Raw genomic sequence first — 13,767 nt, forward strand, 5'->3', positions numbered from 1 at the left:
ACCAAAGGGCCAGACGCAGTGGGTCATGCCTGTAATCCCAGAACTTTGAGAGGCTGAGGCAGGCAGATTACTTGAGGTCAGGAGTTCAAGACCAGCTGGCCAACATGGTGAAACTGCCTCTACTAAAAATACAAAAATTAGCTGGGTGTGGTGGCACGTGCCTGTAATCCCAGCTACTCTGGAGGTAAGGCAGGAGACTCCCTTGAATCTGGGAGGTAGGACCTGCAATGAGCTGAGATCCTGCCACTGCACTCCAGCCTGGGCAACAGAATGAGACTCCATCATAAAAAAAGAAACGGCGGGGGGCAGGGGAGGGAGAAGATTGCAGTTCATAGAATAGGAGATAATTTCCTTAATACTAAAAAGAGCTTCTATATGTATTTTACCACAATGAAAATAAAGAGACTCTATAAACCAATAATAGAAAGGATGTTCCCCGCCAAAACAAAAAGTTTCCAGGGAAAGACTAGAGGTCCGTGTTTAAACATGTTGTATGTTAAAGGCCAGGCATGGTGACTCACGCCTGTAATCCCAGCACTTTTGGTAGGCCAAGGCGGGCGAATCACCTGAGGTCAGGAGTTCGAGACCAGCCTGGTCAACATGGCAAAACTCTATCTCTACTAAAAATACAAAAATTAGCCGGAGGTGGTGGCAGGGGCCTCCCACCTACTCAGGAGTCAGGAGGCTGAGACAGAAGAATTGCTTGAACCCAGGAGGTGGAGGTTGCAGTGAGCCAAGGTCATACCACTGTACTCCAGCCTGAGTGACAGAGCAAGACTCCTGTCTCAAAAAATAAAAAAGAAAGGCAGAAAAAGAAAAAAAAAAACGAGCAAAGTGGTTCCAAAAGTACTGTACCTGGTAGGTGTATACAATTGGCCGGGCACGGTGGCTCGTGCCTATAATCCCAGCACTTTGGGAGGCCGAGGCGGGTGGATCACGAGGTCAAGAGATTGAGACCATCCTGGTCAACATGGTGAAATCCTGTCTCTACTAAAAATACAAAAAAAATTAGCTGGGTATGGTGGCACATGCCTGTAGTCCCAGCTACTCAGGAGGCTGAGGCAGGAGAATTGCTTGAACCCAAGAAGCGGAGGTTTCGGTGAGCCGAGATCATGCCATTGCATTCCAGCCTGGGTAACAAGAGCAAAACTCCATCTAAAAAAAAAAAATACAATTAACATTTGTCAATTAAAAAAAAAAAAACTGGGTGCAGTGGCACGTATCTGTAGTCTCAGCTATTCAGGAGGCTGAGGCTGGAGGATCACTTGAGTCCAGGAGTTCTGGGGCTGTGGCACGCTATGCTGATCGGGTGTCTGCACTAAGTTCGGCATCAATATGGTGACCTCCTGGGAGCGGGGGACCACCAGGTTGCTTAAGGATCAGCGAACCAGCCCAGGTTGGAAACGGAGCAGGTCAAAACTCTCGTGCTGATCAGTAGTGGGACTGTGCCTGTGAATAGCCACTGCACTCCAGCCTGGGCAACATAGCGAGACCCTGTCTCTAAAAAAAAAAAGAAAAAAAAAAAGATGGCAAGAACTGCTGAACTCTGTGAATGGAACAAAAACCTTTGACTTGAAAAATTGAAATAGGTAAATTGAATGGTAAGAAAATTATATCTCTAAAGCTGTTGCCAAGAAACACAAAATAAAACACTCACTTGCCCAAGAAAGAGAAGGGCAGGAAGGAGACCCCATCTCTACAAAACATAAATGAATAAGCTAGGCGTGGTGGTCCATGCCTGTAGTCCCAGCTATTCTGGAGGCTGAGGCAGGAGGATCACTTGAGCCTAGGAGTTGTGGAGGCTGCTGTGAGCTATGATTGTGCCACTGCACTCCAGCCTGGGTGACAGAGTGAGATCCTCTCTCAAAAAAGAAAAGAAAGACGGAGACAGAGAGAGAAGGAAGGAAGGAAGGAAGGAAGGAGGAAGGGAGGGAAGAAGATGTCTTGATGTACTGATATCAAGGAACTCCCAGGAGTGGCTCATGCCTGTAATCTCGGCACTTTGGGAGGTCAAGGCGGGCAGATCATCTGAGGTCAGGAGTTCAAGATCAGCCTGGCCAATGTGGCGAAACCCCATTTCTGCTAAAACTACAAAAATTAGCCAGGTGTGGTAGCACATGCCTATAGTCTGAGCTACTCGGGAGGCTGAGGCAGAAGAATTGCTTGAACCCAGGAGGTGGAGGTTCCAGTGAGCTGAGATCATGCCACTACACTCCAGCCTGGCTGACATAGCAAAACTGTCTCAAAAAAAATTTATTTTTCTTTAAAGAATAATATAGGCCGGCTGAAGTGGCTCACGCCTGTAATCCAACACTTTGGGAGGCTGAGGCAGGTGGATCACTTGAGGTTGGGAGTTCGAGACCAGCCTGGCCAACATGGTGAAACTGTCTCTACTAAAAATATAAAAATTAACTGCGCGTGATGGCAGGCATCTGTAATCCCAGCTATTCAGGAGGCTGAGGCACAAGAATCACTTGAACCTGGAAGGCAGAAGTTACAGTGAGCCAAGATAGTGCCATTACACTCCAGCCTGGTGACAGAGTGAAACTCTGTCTCAAAATAATAATAATAATAATAATAATATAATGGGCCAGGCTCGGTTGCTCACACCTGCAATCCCAGCACTTCGGGAGGCTGAGGTGGGTAAATTCATGAGGTCAGGAGAGCAAGACTATCCTGGCCAACATGGTGAAGCCCCATCTCTACTAAAAATATAAAAATTAGCTGGGTGTGGTGGCAGGTGTCTGTAGTCCCAGCTACTCAGGAGGCTGAGGCAGGAGAATCACTTGAACCCAGGAGGCGGAGGTTGCAGTGAGCCGAGATTGCACCACTGCACTCCAGCCTGGTGACAGAGTGAGATTCCATCTCAAAAAACAAAACAAAACAAATATATATAATGGACTTTGGGGACTCAGAAGGAAAGGGTGGGAGGGGGATGAGGAATATCGGATGCAGTGGGTGCACCAAAGTCTCAGAAATCAGCATTGACCTCAGAAATCACTATATTGGGTACAGTGTACAGTGCTTAGGTGTACTGAGACAAGTGCACCCAAGTCTCAGAAATCACCACTAATTTGTTTTGTTTTCTGAGACAGAGTCTTGCTGTATCACCCAGGGTAGTGGCACCATCTCTGCTCACTACAACCTCTGCCTCCCGGCTTCAAGCAATTCTCCTGTCTCAGCCTCCCAAGTAGCTGGGACTACAGGTGTACAATACCACACCCGGCTAATTTCTGTATTTTTACTGGAGACGGCGTTTCACCACATTGGCCAGTCTGGTCTGGAACTCCTGACCTGGTAATCCACCTGGCTTGGCCTCCCAGAGTGCTAGGATTACAGGCATAAGCCACTGCACCAGGCCCACTAATCATTTAGTGATAATTTGACCATGTAGCCAAAACCCACCTGTACCCCCAAACACTATTGAATTTTTTTTTAAAAAAGGAAATTTTGATACAAAGGAAGAAAAACAACAAAACAACAACTGCTTCTAGGGTTCCCCTCAAGGCCTCCCCATCAAGCCTAGGAGAGGGGATGGTGTCTTCGACTGGCGAGTGCTGGCCTGCGGGCTTTTGTCCTAGCTGTGTGACCTTGGGGAATTCATCTCACCCCTTGGTAGGGTGACCAAGCATCCTGGTTTGCTTGGGACTGTCCTGACATTAGCCCTAAAAATTCTGTGTCCCCAGAACATGGGACAGCTGGTCACAATGTGTCTGGTTCCAGGTTTTGTTTTTGCCTCTTTGGGTGGGTGGGTGTGTGTGTGTGTGTGTGTGTGTGTGTGTGTTTGAGACGGTGTGTCATTCTGTCCCCCAGACTGGAGTGCAACAGCATGATCTCGGCTCACTGCAACTTCGACCTCCTGGGTTCAAGGTTTTCCTATCTGCTGAACAGGGATAACGGTAGGCAGAGCTAGGTGACAAGCACCTCCTCCCACTTCCTCCACCTTGCGGCTCTGTGGCTTTGAGCAGCTTACTGCACCACTCGGTTCATCTGTAAAATGGGACTTTTGTTTGTTTATTTAGAGACAGGGTCTCGCTCTATCACCCAAGCTGGAGTGCAGTGGTGCAATCATGGCTCACTGCAGCCTCAACCTCCTGGACTCAAGTAATCCCCCTGCATCAGACTTCCAAGTAGCTGGGACTACAGGTATGTGCCACCACACCCAGCTAATTCTTAAAATTTTTTAGGCCAGGTGTGGTAGCTCATGCCTGTAATCCCAGCACTGTGGGAGGTGGACAGACCATCTGAGGTCAGGAGTTTGAGACCAGCCTGGCCAACATGGTGAAATCCCATCTCTACTAAAAATGCAAAAATTCGCTGTGTGCAGTAATTCACACCTGTAATTTCAGCACTTTGGGAAGTCAAGGAGGGTGGATCATGAGGTCAGGAGTTCTAGACCAACCTGATCAAAATGGTGAAACCCTATCTCTCCTAAAAACACAAATTTAACCAGGCAGGGTGGTTATGGTGGTAAGCACCTGTAATCCCTGCTACTCAGGAGGCTGAGGCAGGAGAACTGCTGAACCTGGGAGGCAGGGGTTGCAGTGAGCGGAGATCTTGCCACTGCTCTCCAGCCTGGGCAACAGTCCATCTCAAAAAAAAAAAAAAAAAAAATTAGCCAGGCGTGGTGGGGCACACCTATGATCCCAGCTACTTGGGAGGCTGAGGCAGAAATTGCAGTGAGCCGAGATTTCACCATTGCACTCCAGCCTGGGCAACAAGTGTGAAATTCCATCTCAAAAAAAAAAAAAAAAAAAAAAAACCTCCTGGGCTCAAGTGATCCTCCCACCACAGCCTCCCAAAGTGCTAGGATTACAGGCTTGAGCCGTCACAGCTGTTCTAAAATGGGACGCTAGAGTGCACCTGCTTCACGGAGAGGGCCGGATGTGTCCATCTCTGTACATCCCTTTGCACAGCCCTTGGCACTGACCAGGTTGTCACTGCTCCAAAGGGAAAGGGCAGGACAAGTTTTGCCACTGCCCTTTCCTCACCCAGGCTTGGAGGGCTCAGCCACTGGGAACCTGAGGTGGTGCAGGACCTGGCTTGGCAGGAGGCATCATCAGTGAGAACCGGTTAGCCTGCTGGACCCATGCTGGGTTGCCAAGTGCCCTGGGGAGCTGGGCAGGGCCAGGTGGCAGGTGAAGGGGATCAGGTGCCAAGTACCTACCCTGGGCAGATGAGTATTTTTAGGCATGGAGCAGGGAGGACCCTTGGAGGGAGGCAAGCAGAGGCTGGAGAGGAGGCCTCTGCCACCAGCCAACCAGGCTCTGGCCTCCCCTTATCTCCTGAGCCCTGGTAATTTGACCTCTAAATCCCCCCTGGAATCCCTCCCTCTCCTCCTGTCCATCACCCCCGAACCAGGCCCCAAGTGCTCCCACCAGCTGCCCACAGTGGAGAGACACCTTGCCTAGCCTCCCACTCTGTTCTCTCCTAATTTTAAGTCCAATTCTTGACTGGGCACAGATTATGGTCATGCCCATAATCCCTCGAGGGATCACTTGAGGTCAGGAGTTCAAGGCCAGCCTGGCCAATATGATGAAACCCTGTCTCTAATAAAAATACAAAAATTAGCCAGGCATGGTGGTGTTTGCCTGTAATCCTAGGTACTCAGGAGGCTGAGAATCACTTGAACCCTGGAGGCAGAGATTGCAGTGAGCTGAGATCACACCACTGCTCTAGCCTGGAGGGCAGAGTGAGACTTTATCTCGAAATAAATAAATGAGTCCATTGGTGCCTCTCCCTTGAGAGAACCCAGGAGGGCTTTCTGTGGCTGGGCCAGCCCTGCTGTCCTCCCGGGAAACACTCTCAGTATAGTTCCCCCTCTGCTTATCTCTCAGGGCTCAGATGTCACCTCTTCTGGGAAGCCTGCCCTGAACAGTAACCCACTCTTGAGAGAGCTTGAGCTTGGGGTCTGGCCTGAGCTCCTGAGCTTAGGGATCGGGGTGGAAGGTGGAGGCAGGCGAGACACTGCCCAACTGCAGAGGGTGCAGCCTGGGTCCCTTCCTGCCTGGCCGACCCCGGGTGTCTTCCTCTAGCTTCCCAGCCTTTGGCCCATGTGGTATCTTCCACCTGAAATCTCTCCCCAGCTCTGGCCCACCCAGGTCCTCTTTTGAGCTCCCCTACTCCACTTCTCCAGGGTCCTGGAGATTCTCCCCCGGGGCTTAGACTCCACCATCTCACCATGTAATCCTGTATTAGATCATCTTTTTTTTTTTTTTTTTTTTCTTAAGACAGAGTCTCGACCTGTCTCCCAGGCTGGAGTGCAATGGCGCGATCTTGGCTCATTGCAACCTCTGTCTCCGGGGTTCAAGCGATTCTCCTGCCTCAGCCTCCCAAGTAGCTAGGATTACAGGCCTGCACCACCACACCCAGTTAATTTTTGGTATCTTTAGCAGAGACGGGGTTTCACCATGTTGGCCAGGCTAGTCTCAAACTCCTGACCTCATGATCCACTTGCCTCAGCCTCCCAAAGTACTGGGATTACAGGTGTGAGCCACCACACCTGGCCTTATATTATCATTATTATTATTATTTGTAGAGATGGAGGTCTCACTATGTTGCCTAGGCTGGTCTCTCTGCTGGAGTTCAGTGTCACCATCATAGTTCACTGCAACCTTGACCTCTGGGCTCAAGTGATCCTCCCACTTCAGCCTTCCAAGTAGCTGGGACTACAGGAGTGCACCACCATGCCTGGCTAACTTTTGTATTCTTGGTAGAGACGGGCTCACCCCATGTTGCCCAGGCCGGTCTCGAGCTCCTGAGCTTGAGCAATCCACTCCTCTCAGCCTCCCAAAGTGCTGGGATTACAGATGTGAGCCACCAACCCCATCGTATATTATTATTAATTCAAACAAATGCCACACGCTGAGCACCCCTGAAGGTGCCAGGTGTGATATTCGAGAGCTTCCTAGTCACAACAACTGAGAAAAATTGCTTTATTATCCTTCTTCATCAGGTGTGCAAACAAGCCGTTGGAGGGAAGGAGAGGGAAAAATAAACAGGTGAATACTGTGGGAGGACGGCAGAGCAGGCAGTGGAGGAGGAAGGAGGGGACTGAGGGCTGAGGGAGAAGAGGCAGGCTTTTGAAAAAGAGGCTGGAGCACAGTGGCTTTCGCCGTAATCCCAGCACCCCAGAAAGCAGAGGCGGAAGGATCACTTAAGCCAGGCCAGCCCTTGCAGCATAGCAAACCCACCACCTCCACCAAAGATTTTCTTTTTCTTTTTTAGAGAGAGTCTAGCTCTGTCACCAGGCTGGAGTGCAGTGGCATGATCTCGGCTCACTGCAACCTCCACCTCCTGGGTTCAAGGGATTTTCCTGCCTCAGCCTCCTGAGTAGCTGTGATTACAAGTGTGTGCCACCATGTCTCGCTAATTTTTGTATTTTTAGTAGAGACAAGGTTTCATAATATTGGTCAGGCTACTCTTGAACTCCTGACCTGGTAATCTGCCCACCTCAGCCTCCCAAAGTGCTGGGATTACAGGTGTGAGCCACTGTGCCCAGCCTATTTTTCTTTTCTTATTTTTATTGAGACAGAGTCTTGCTCTGTCACCCAGGCTGGAGTGCAGTGGTGTGATCTTGGCTCACTGCAACCTCCACCTCCTGGGTTCAAGCAATTCTCCTGCCTCAGCCTCCTGAGTAGCTGGACTATAGGTGCCCACCGCTGTGCCCAGCTAATTTTTGTATTTTTAGTAGAGGCGGGGTTTTGCCATGTTGGCCAGGCTGGTCTCAATCTCCTGACCTCAGGTGATCCACCTGCCTCAGCCTCCCAAAGTGCTGGGGTTACAAGCATGAGCCATCATGCCCAGCCTATCAAAGATTTTTTTAATTAAAAAAAAAAAAATTAGCCAGACATGGTGGCAAGCATCTATAGTCCTAGCTACTCTGAGGCTGAGGTGAGAGGATTGCTTGAGCCCAGGGGTCCAAGGCTGCAATGAGCTAGGATCGTGACGTTGCATTCCAGCCTGGGCAACAGAATGAGACTCCCATCTCTAACAAAAACTTCTTTGAGATGAAGTCTCACTCTGTCACCCAGGTTGGAGTGCAGTGGCATGATCTCGGCTCACTTCAACCTTCACCTCCTAGGTTCATGCAATTCTCCTGCCTCAGCCCCTCCAGTAGCTGGGACTACAGGCACGTGCCACCATGCCTGGCTAATTTTTGTATTTTTAGTAGAGACGAGGTTTCACCGTGTTGGTCAGGCTGATCTTAAACTGTGGACCTCGTGATCTGCCCACCTTGGTCTCCCAAAGTGCTGAGATTACAGGTGTGAGCCACTGTGACCAGCCAATTTTTTTTGCTAATTGAGACGGAGTCTCGCTCTGTTGCCCAGGCTGGAGTGCAGTGGTGAGACCTTGGCTCACTGCAACCTCCACCTCCCGGGTTCAAGCGATTCTCCTTTGTCAGCTCCCCAGTAGCTGGGTCTACAGGTACACACCTCCATGCCCAGCTAATTTTTGTATTTTTAGTAGAGACGGGGTTTTGCCATGTTTGCCAGGCTGGTCTTGAACTCCTGACCTCATGTGATCTACCCATCTCAGCCTCCCAAAGTGCTGGGATTACAGGTGTTTGCCACTGCGCCCAGCCTCTAACAGAGATTTTTTGTTTGGTTTATTTTTAAAAAAAGAGAAGGTAGGGCGAGGTGGCTCAGGTCTGTAACGAGGCCAGGAGTTTGAGACCAGTCTGGCTAATATAGTGAAACCCCACCTCTACCAAAAAAAAAAAAAAAAAAAAAAAAATTAGCCAGGCATGGTGGCCAGCGCCTGTAATCCCAGCTACTCGGGAAGATGAGGCAGGAGAATCCCTTCAACTGCAGAGGCAGAGGTTGCAGTGAGCCGAGATCACCGCATTGCACTCCAGCCTGGGTGACAGTGCAAGACTTGGTCTCAAAAAAAAAAAAAAAAAAAAGAAAAAAGAAACACAAAGAGAGACACAGTGTAGCAGAGGGAAGGCCAAGTGCAAAGGCCAGGAGTCTGCACTTGGAGGGACAGGTTCTTCCACACTTGCAACAGAGGTCTCCTGCCTCCTCCCTTCCCCCTGCCCCTGCCCTCGGCCCCCTTTCTCTATGAGGAAATCAAATCTCAGCTTGCCTAGGGCCCCATGGCCAGGGAGGCCCCAACTTCACCCCAATGGGTCTTGTGGGTCTTGGGTCTGCTGAGCCGAGTCAGAGAAAGGTTTATTATCCCCATTTTACAGAGGCTTATTGTTCAAAGGTGAAGCCACTTGTCCAGAGGATACGCGGTGTGCCAGCGACTCTGAAACCTCCTGGGACTGTCCTCTATCCACCGACTCCCCAGGCTCCCTGCCCCTGCGCGCTGCTGAGACCGGGTCATTTTCGGTTCTACCAGGCAAGTGGGGGACCCTGTCCCTACTGCTGTTGCCCTCAGCCAAAACCAAGTCTGCGTCACCACCCACCCCGCCTATCTCCCAGCCTTATCTCCCCAGCTCTGCCTCTTGACCCCTGCACCCCACCAAACCTCAGCCTTTGCCCGGATGCCCTCACCGCCTCGGCTGGACCCCGCGCGCGCCTCATGAGAACCCCTGGACTGGCCTGGCCTGGCCCTCCAACGGGCCCCCAGACTCGGGATGCCCAGGGTGGCCGCTGAGGCCTGGAAAAGTCTGGGCCTCCCCCGTGCACACACAACAGTGCGCCCCAGAGGCTCAGGACACCCCGGCAGTGTGGGATGTGGAAGGATGAGCGGAGCCCGAGCATCCAGGGCAGAAGAGGGGACCCGGGAGGGGGCCGGGGAGACAGCGAACAGGGGTGAAGCCGAGGCCGGACGGAGCGCGCAGTGGACAATGCTGAGTTCAAAGGGGAGAGATAAGGCGCAGACAAGAGACGCGAGGCTGGACCCGGGCCAGGCGCTCCGCAGGGCGGAGATGGGCGGAAAGGGGGCGGGGGCGGGGGCGGGGGCGGGAATGCAGAGGCGGGGACAGGGGGGCGGGGATGGGGATGCGGCGCGAGGCTGGGGGCCGGGGAGAGGCCTGGTTGCGCCGAGGGGAACAAGCGCCTGGAGGACCTCCCGCCCGCTCCAGGCCCTGCCCCTCCAAGTCCCCAGCACTGCGCCAGGCCCCGCCCCTCCGGGCCCTACCCTACCGTTCCGGGGCGCGCTCCCCGCCCCGCCCCGCCCCGCCCCCGCGGCCCCGCCCGGCGGCCCAGCCCCCGCCCCCGCCCCGGGCTCCCCCCACTCAAGCCTTTTTCCCCTGGCTGGGGGCGGAGACCCGGCCGGGAGCCGAGTCCGGCTGCGTGGCTCGGGCGGTGCGTGTCTGCAGCTGCTCCGGGTCCCCCGCCAGGCGCGCCGTACTCATCCCCGCCGCCGGCCCCCGGTGCGCCCGGCCTTCTGCGCCCCCAGGTAAGCGAGCGCCCCGCGCCGCGAACGCCGCTCGGAACGCCACACTCCTGGCAGGCTCCGGCCCCGCCTCCGCGGTCATGGCGGCCCCAGCCCGGCCCCCATCACCCAGTCCCGGGACTGTCCCCTCGGGGCTCCCCCTCTGGGCCGCCTCCCGGAGAGATCCGCGCTCCCCCATGAGGGCCGGGGCGCCGCGGGTGCCCGAGGACGCGCCTGCGAAACGGGTGGGAGTGAGTAGGGGCGATCCCGGTCTCGTCACGCGGGGGAATCCGGATGTGTGAGCTGGAGGAGCGCCCCGTGCCCCCGACGTGCCAGGGCTGGGGACGCAGCTGGGACTCTGGCCTCGGAGCCCGCAGCCGGCCGCATAGACGGCTTCAGAGAACCGCTTAAACACGTCATTCCAAGCCCAGGCTAAAGCTTCAGGATGCCGGTGTGGGATGGAGGGGCCCAGGTGGGGATGGGGTCATTTGGCCTGGTTGAACCAGCCAACGAGGGCTTTTTAGGCCCAGGAAATGCATGATTGCGGGGCAGGGCCCAACCGGGAGTGCGTGCCGAGCAGAAAAGGGGCCAGCGTGGCTGAAACGCGAAGAGGGAGGGTCAGGTTGGCTGGGGCCTGGGAAGCGGTGAGGAGAGCGTGGAACCCGTCCTCCGGGCAGTGGGGACCAGGGAGGCTTACAACAGCAGGTGCATGGCATGATCGGATTGTGTCTTAAGAACATCCCGTGGGAGAGATGGGGATACTTGGAAGGGTCTGCTGGCCTGACCTGGTTGGAAGGTGTGAAGGAACTGGGGGAACTGAAAATACCGCTTTGACAGAGGAGCATCGTCTACTTCCTCTGTCTGCTTGTAAGTGGGGCGTGGGGGACATGTTTCTCTTGGGTAGTTAGGAGTATATAGAAGAGGCTTTCATTGCTGGGTTGGGAGACTTTGGGGGAAACAGGGAAGCGGGCAGGGAGAGGCTGTTGTGATTTGCAAACCTATGATGGGAGAACGCTCCACAGATTGCAGTCTGAGCCCAGGTGAGGTCTGGGGCATCTGAGCTGAGGCCAGGGTGACCCCACTGGGGCGACTTGGATGTGTTCTATGGGGATAGGCTTCCTGGACTGTGGCATTGTCTTTGAAGCCCTCGGCCTACCCAGCCTCAAATGGGGTTTCCTTCCAGGAGCAGCTGCTGTGAATAAACACAAGTGGAGCTGGGGGTGCTAACCAGAAGCTTCATTCAGTGCACCTGGGCCCCAGCAGGCCCAGCCAGGCATGGAGGAGAAGGCAGTGAGGACTTTCCTTACCTGTATTTCCAGCTCACCCACTGCTAGAAGAGATACTTTGAGCCTGGGGGGTTGGGGGAGCCTTGGTCATTTAATTGGTTGTGGGGCCCCAAGGAGAGGTTTCCGACCTTCAGTCTGCCCATCTGTAAAATGAGTCATTAGTATCTGAGCCTAGGAGTGTTCGTAGATCAATGAAAGCAGAGGCTAGGCAGATCTCAGTGGCAGCCACACCCCTAAGGAACCAGGGAGGGCTCTAATGCCAGGTGGGAGTTCAGGGCTGCACGGACTTCCATTTCCTTCTCTGATAAATTCAGAATAGGCCAGGTGTGGTGGCTCACGCCTGCAATCCCAGCACTTTGGGAGGCTGACGTGGGCAGATCACCTGAGGTTGAGAGTTCGAGACCAGCCTGATCAACATGGAGAAACCCTGTTTCTACTAAAAATACGAAAGTAGCTGGGCATGGTGGCACACACCTGTCATCCCAGCTACTCGGGAGGCTGAGGCAGGAGAATCTCTTGAACCCAGGAGGCAGAGGTTTCGGTGAGCCAAGATGGCGCCATTGCACTCCAGCTTGGGCAACAAGAGTGAAAAAATCAGAACAGTGCCCACCTCCTGACCCAGGGACGTCTGCAGGTTGAATAAAGTGGTTGGCCCGGTGCCTGGCACAGAATGTCTTGGCTCAGGAGCTGCTGGGATGACTGTAGTTGGCAGCATGAGTGGACCCAAGTCCCCTCCTCCCACCCTTGGGATGGCACAGAAAGGCAGGCGCCTGGGGAGCTCCCTGCCCTGCCCCCTTCTCTGAGTACCACAAGCTGCTCCCTTTCCTACTGGCTGGGCTTGAGCCTGCCCCCTGCCCTGTCCTGCCGGTTTGAATTGAGGGCCTCTGGGCCACAGACTTCACCACTTCCTGCCCCAGTTTCTCCATCTATAAAATGGGATAATAGCAGTCATGACCTACAGACTGGTAGGTGAATCCAGGCTGGTGATGAATGAAGAATCCGTGGCTGGTGATGAGTACTTGCTAAACAGGCTATTAAAATATCATGAGAATATCAGAGCTGGAGGCTATGAAAATATCACAGAGGGGCCAGCCTCATGCCTGTTCCCAGCACTTTGGAAGGTTTAAGCGGGCACATCACCTGAGGTCAGGAGTTTGAGAGCAGCATGACCAACACGGTGAAACCCTGTTTCTACTAGAAATACAAAAATTAGCTGGGTGTGGTAGCATGTACCTGTAATCTCAGCTACATGGGAGGCTGAGGCAGGAGAATCTCTTGAACATGGGAGGCAGGAGTTGCAGTGAGCTGAGATGGCACCACTGCACTCCAGCCTGGATGACAGACTGTCTCTCACACACACACACACACAAGAAAATCACAGAGCCATGCCTGGGGGCAGTCCAGAGGAGTCACCTGACTCAACCTTAGAAGGAGTCAGGGAAGGCCTCCTGGAGGAGGTGACAGTTGGCTGGGTCACTGAGGGTGAGTAGGAGTTAACCAGGCAGAGAGGCCAGTGGGCAAATTACAGAGGAGAGAAACTGCCAGAGTGCTTAGATGAGAGAACCACAAAACCAGGGTGGTAAGATTCAGAGGGGAGAGGAGGAAGGGCAGAGCCAGCCTGCTGGCCTTGAACATGCATTTGGTATTATTCTGATCCCAGTGAACAGACTGCAGGGGTCCAAGGCAGGAGCCTGGAGACCAGGATGGAAGGGACTGCCCCAGGCCAGGGGAGCAATGATAGGGCTGGACCAGGTAGAGGTATGGATGGGTGAGGCTTGGGTGGATCTTGGAGAGGTATGGAGGAGCCTGGGGAGGGAGCAGCTGCTGGGAGGGAGCAGGTTTAGGTGCAAATCAACAATCTGTTCTCAGCATCTGGAAATTGCAGTGCCACTAGACACCCAGGTGGCACAGCCCAGCATGGCTTTGAAGCAAGCTGAGAGCTTGGAAGATAGCAGAAAGAGGACAGAAGGAAAACCAGGAGTGGGTGGAAAGCTGGGAGCCAAGGGAGCTGGGGCTTTAATAGGAGGAAAGGGTCCTGAAACCCCTGTTTAGATAATTTAGTAGTAGGCATCTTGCCTTTTCTTTTCTTTTTTTCTTTTTTTGAGATGGAGTTTTGCTCTTGTCACCCAGGCTGGAGTGCAAGCGCAATCTTAGC

The 13,767-nt window shown here is 53.5% G+C and overlaps 1 protein-coding gene across 2 annotated transcripts in view; it reads left to right on the plus strand.

Annotated features, from left to right (window-relative positions):
- Positions 1-10,225: 10,225 nt before the first annotated feature.
- Positions 10,226-13,767, plus strand: part of CERS4 (ceramide synthase 4) — a 50,319-nt gene continuing 46,777 nt past the window's right edge. The window contains exon 1 of one of the 2 annotated variants that reach the window (XM_035284175.3): positions 10,226-10,350. The gene's annotated coding sequence lies outside the window, so the exon portion shown is untranslated. Of the gene's footprint in view, positions 10,351-10,941; positions 11,194-13,767 lie in introns of those variants that run through there. The other variant, XM_035284177.3, reaches the window with a different exon arrangement.

Source organism: Callithrix jacchus, chromosome 22 (assembly GCF_049354715.1).
Source record: "Callithrix jacchus isolate 240 chromosome 22, calJac240_pri, whole genome shotgun sequence".
Taxonomy (NCBI): Eukaryota; Metazoa; Chordata; class Mammalia; order Primates; family Cebidae; genus Callithrix; species Callithrix jacchus.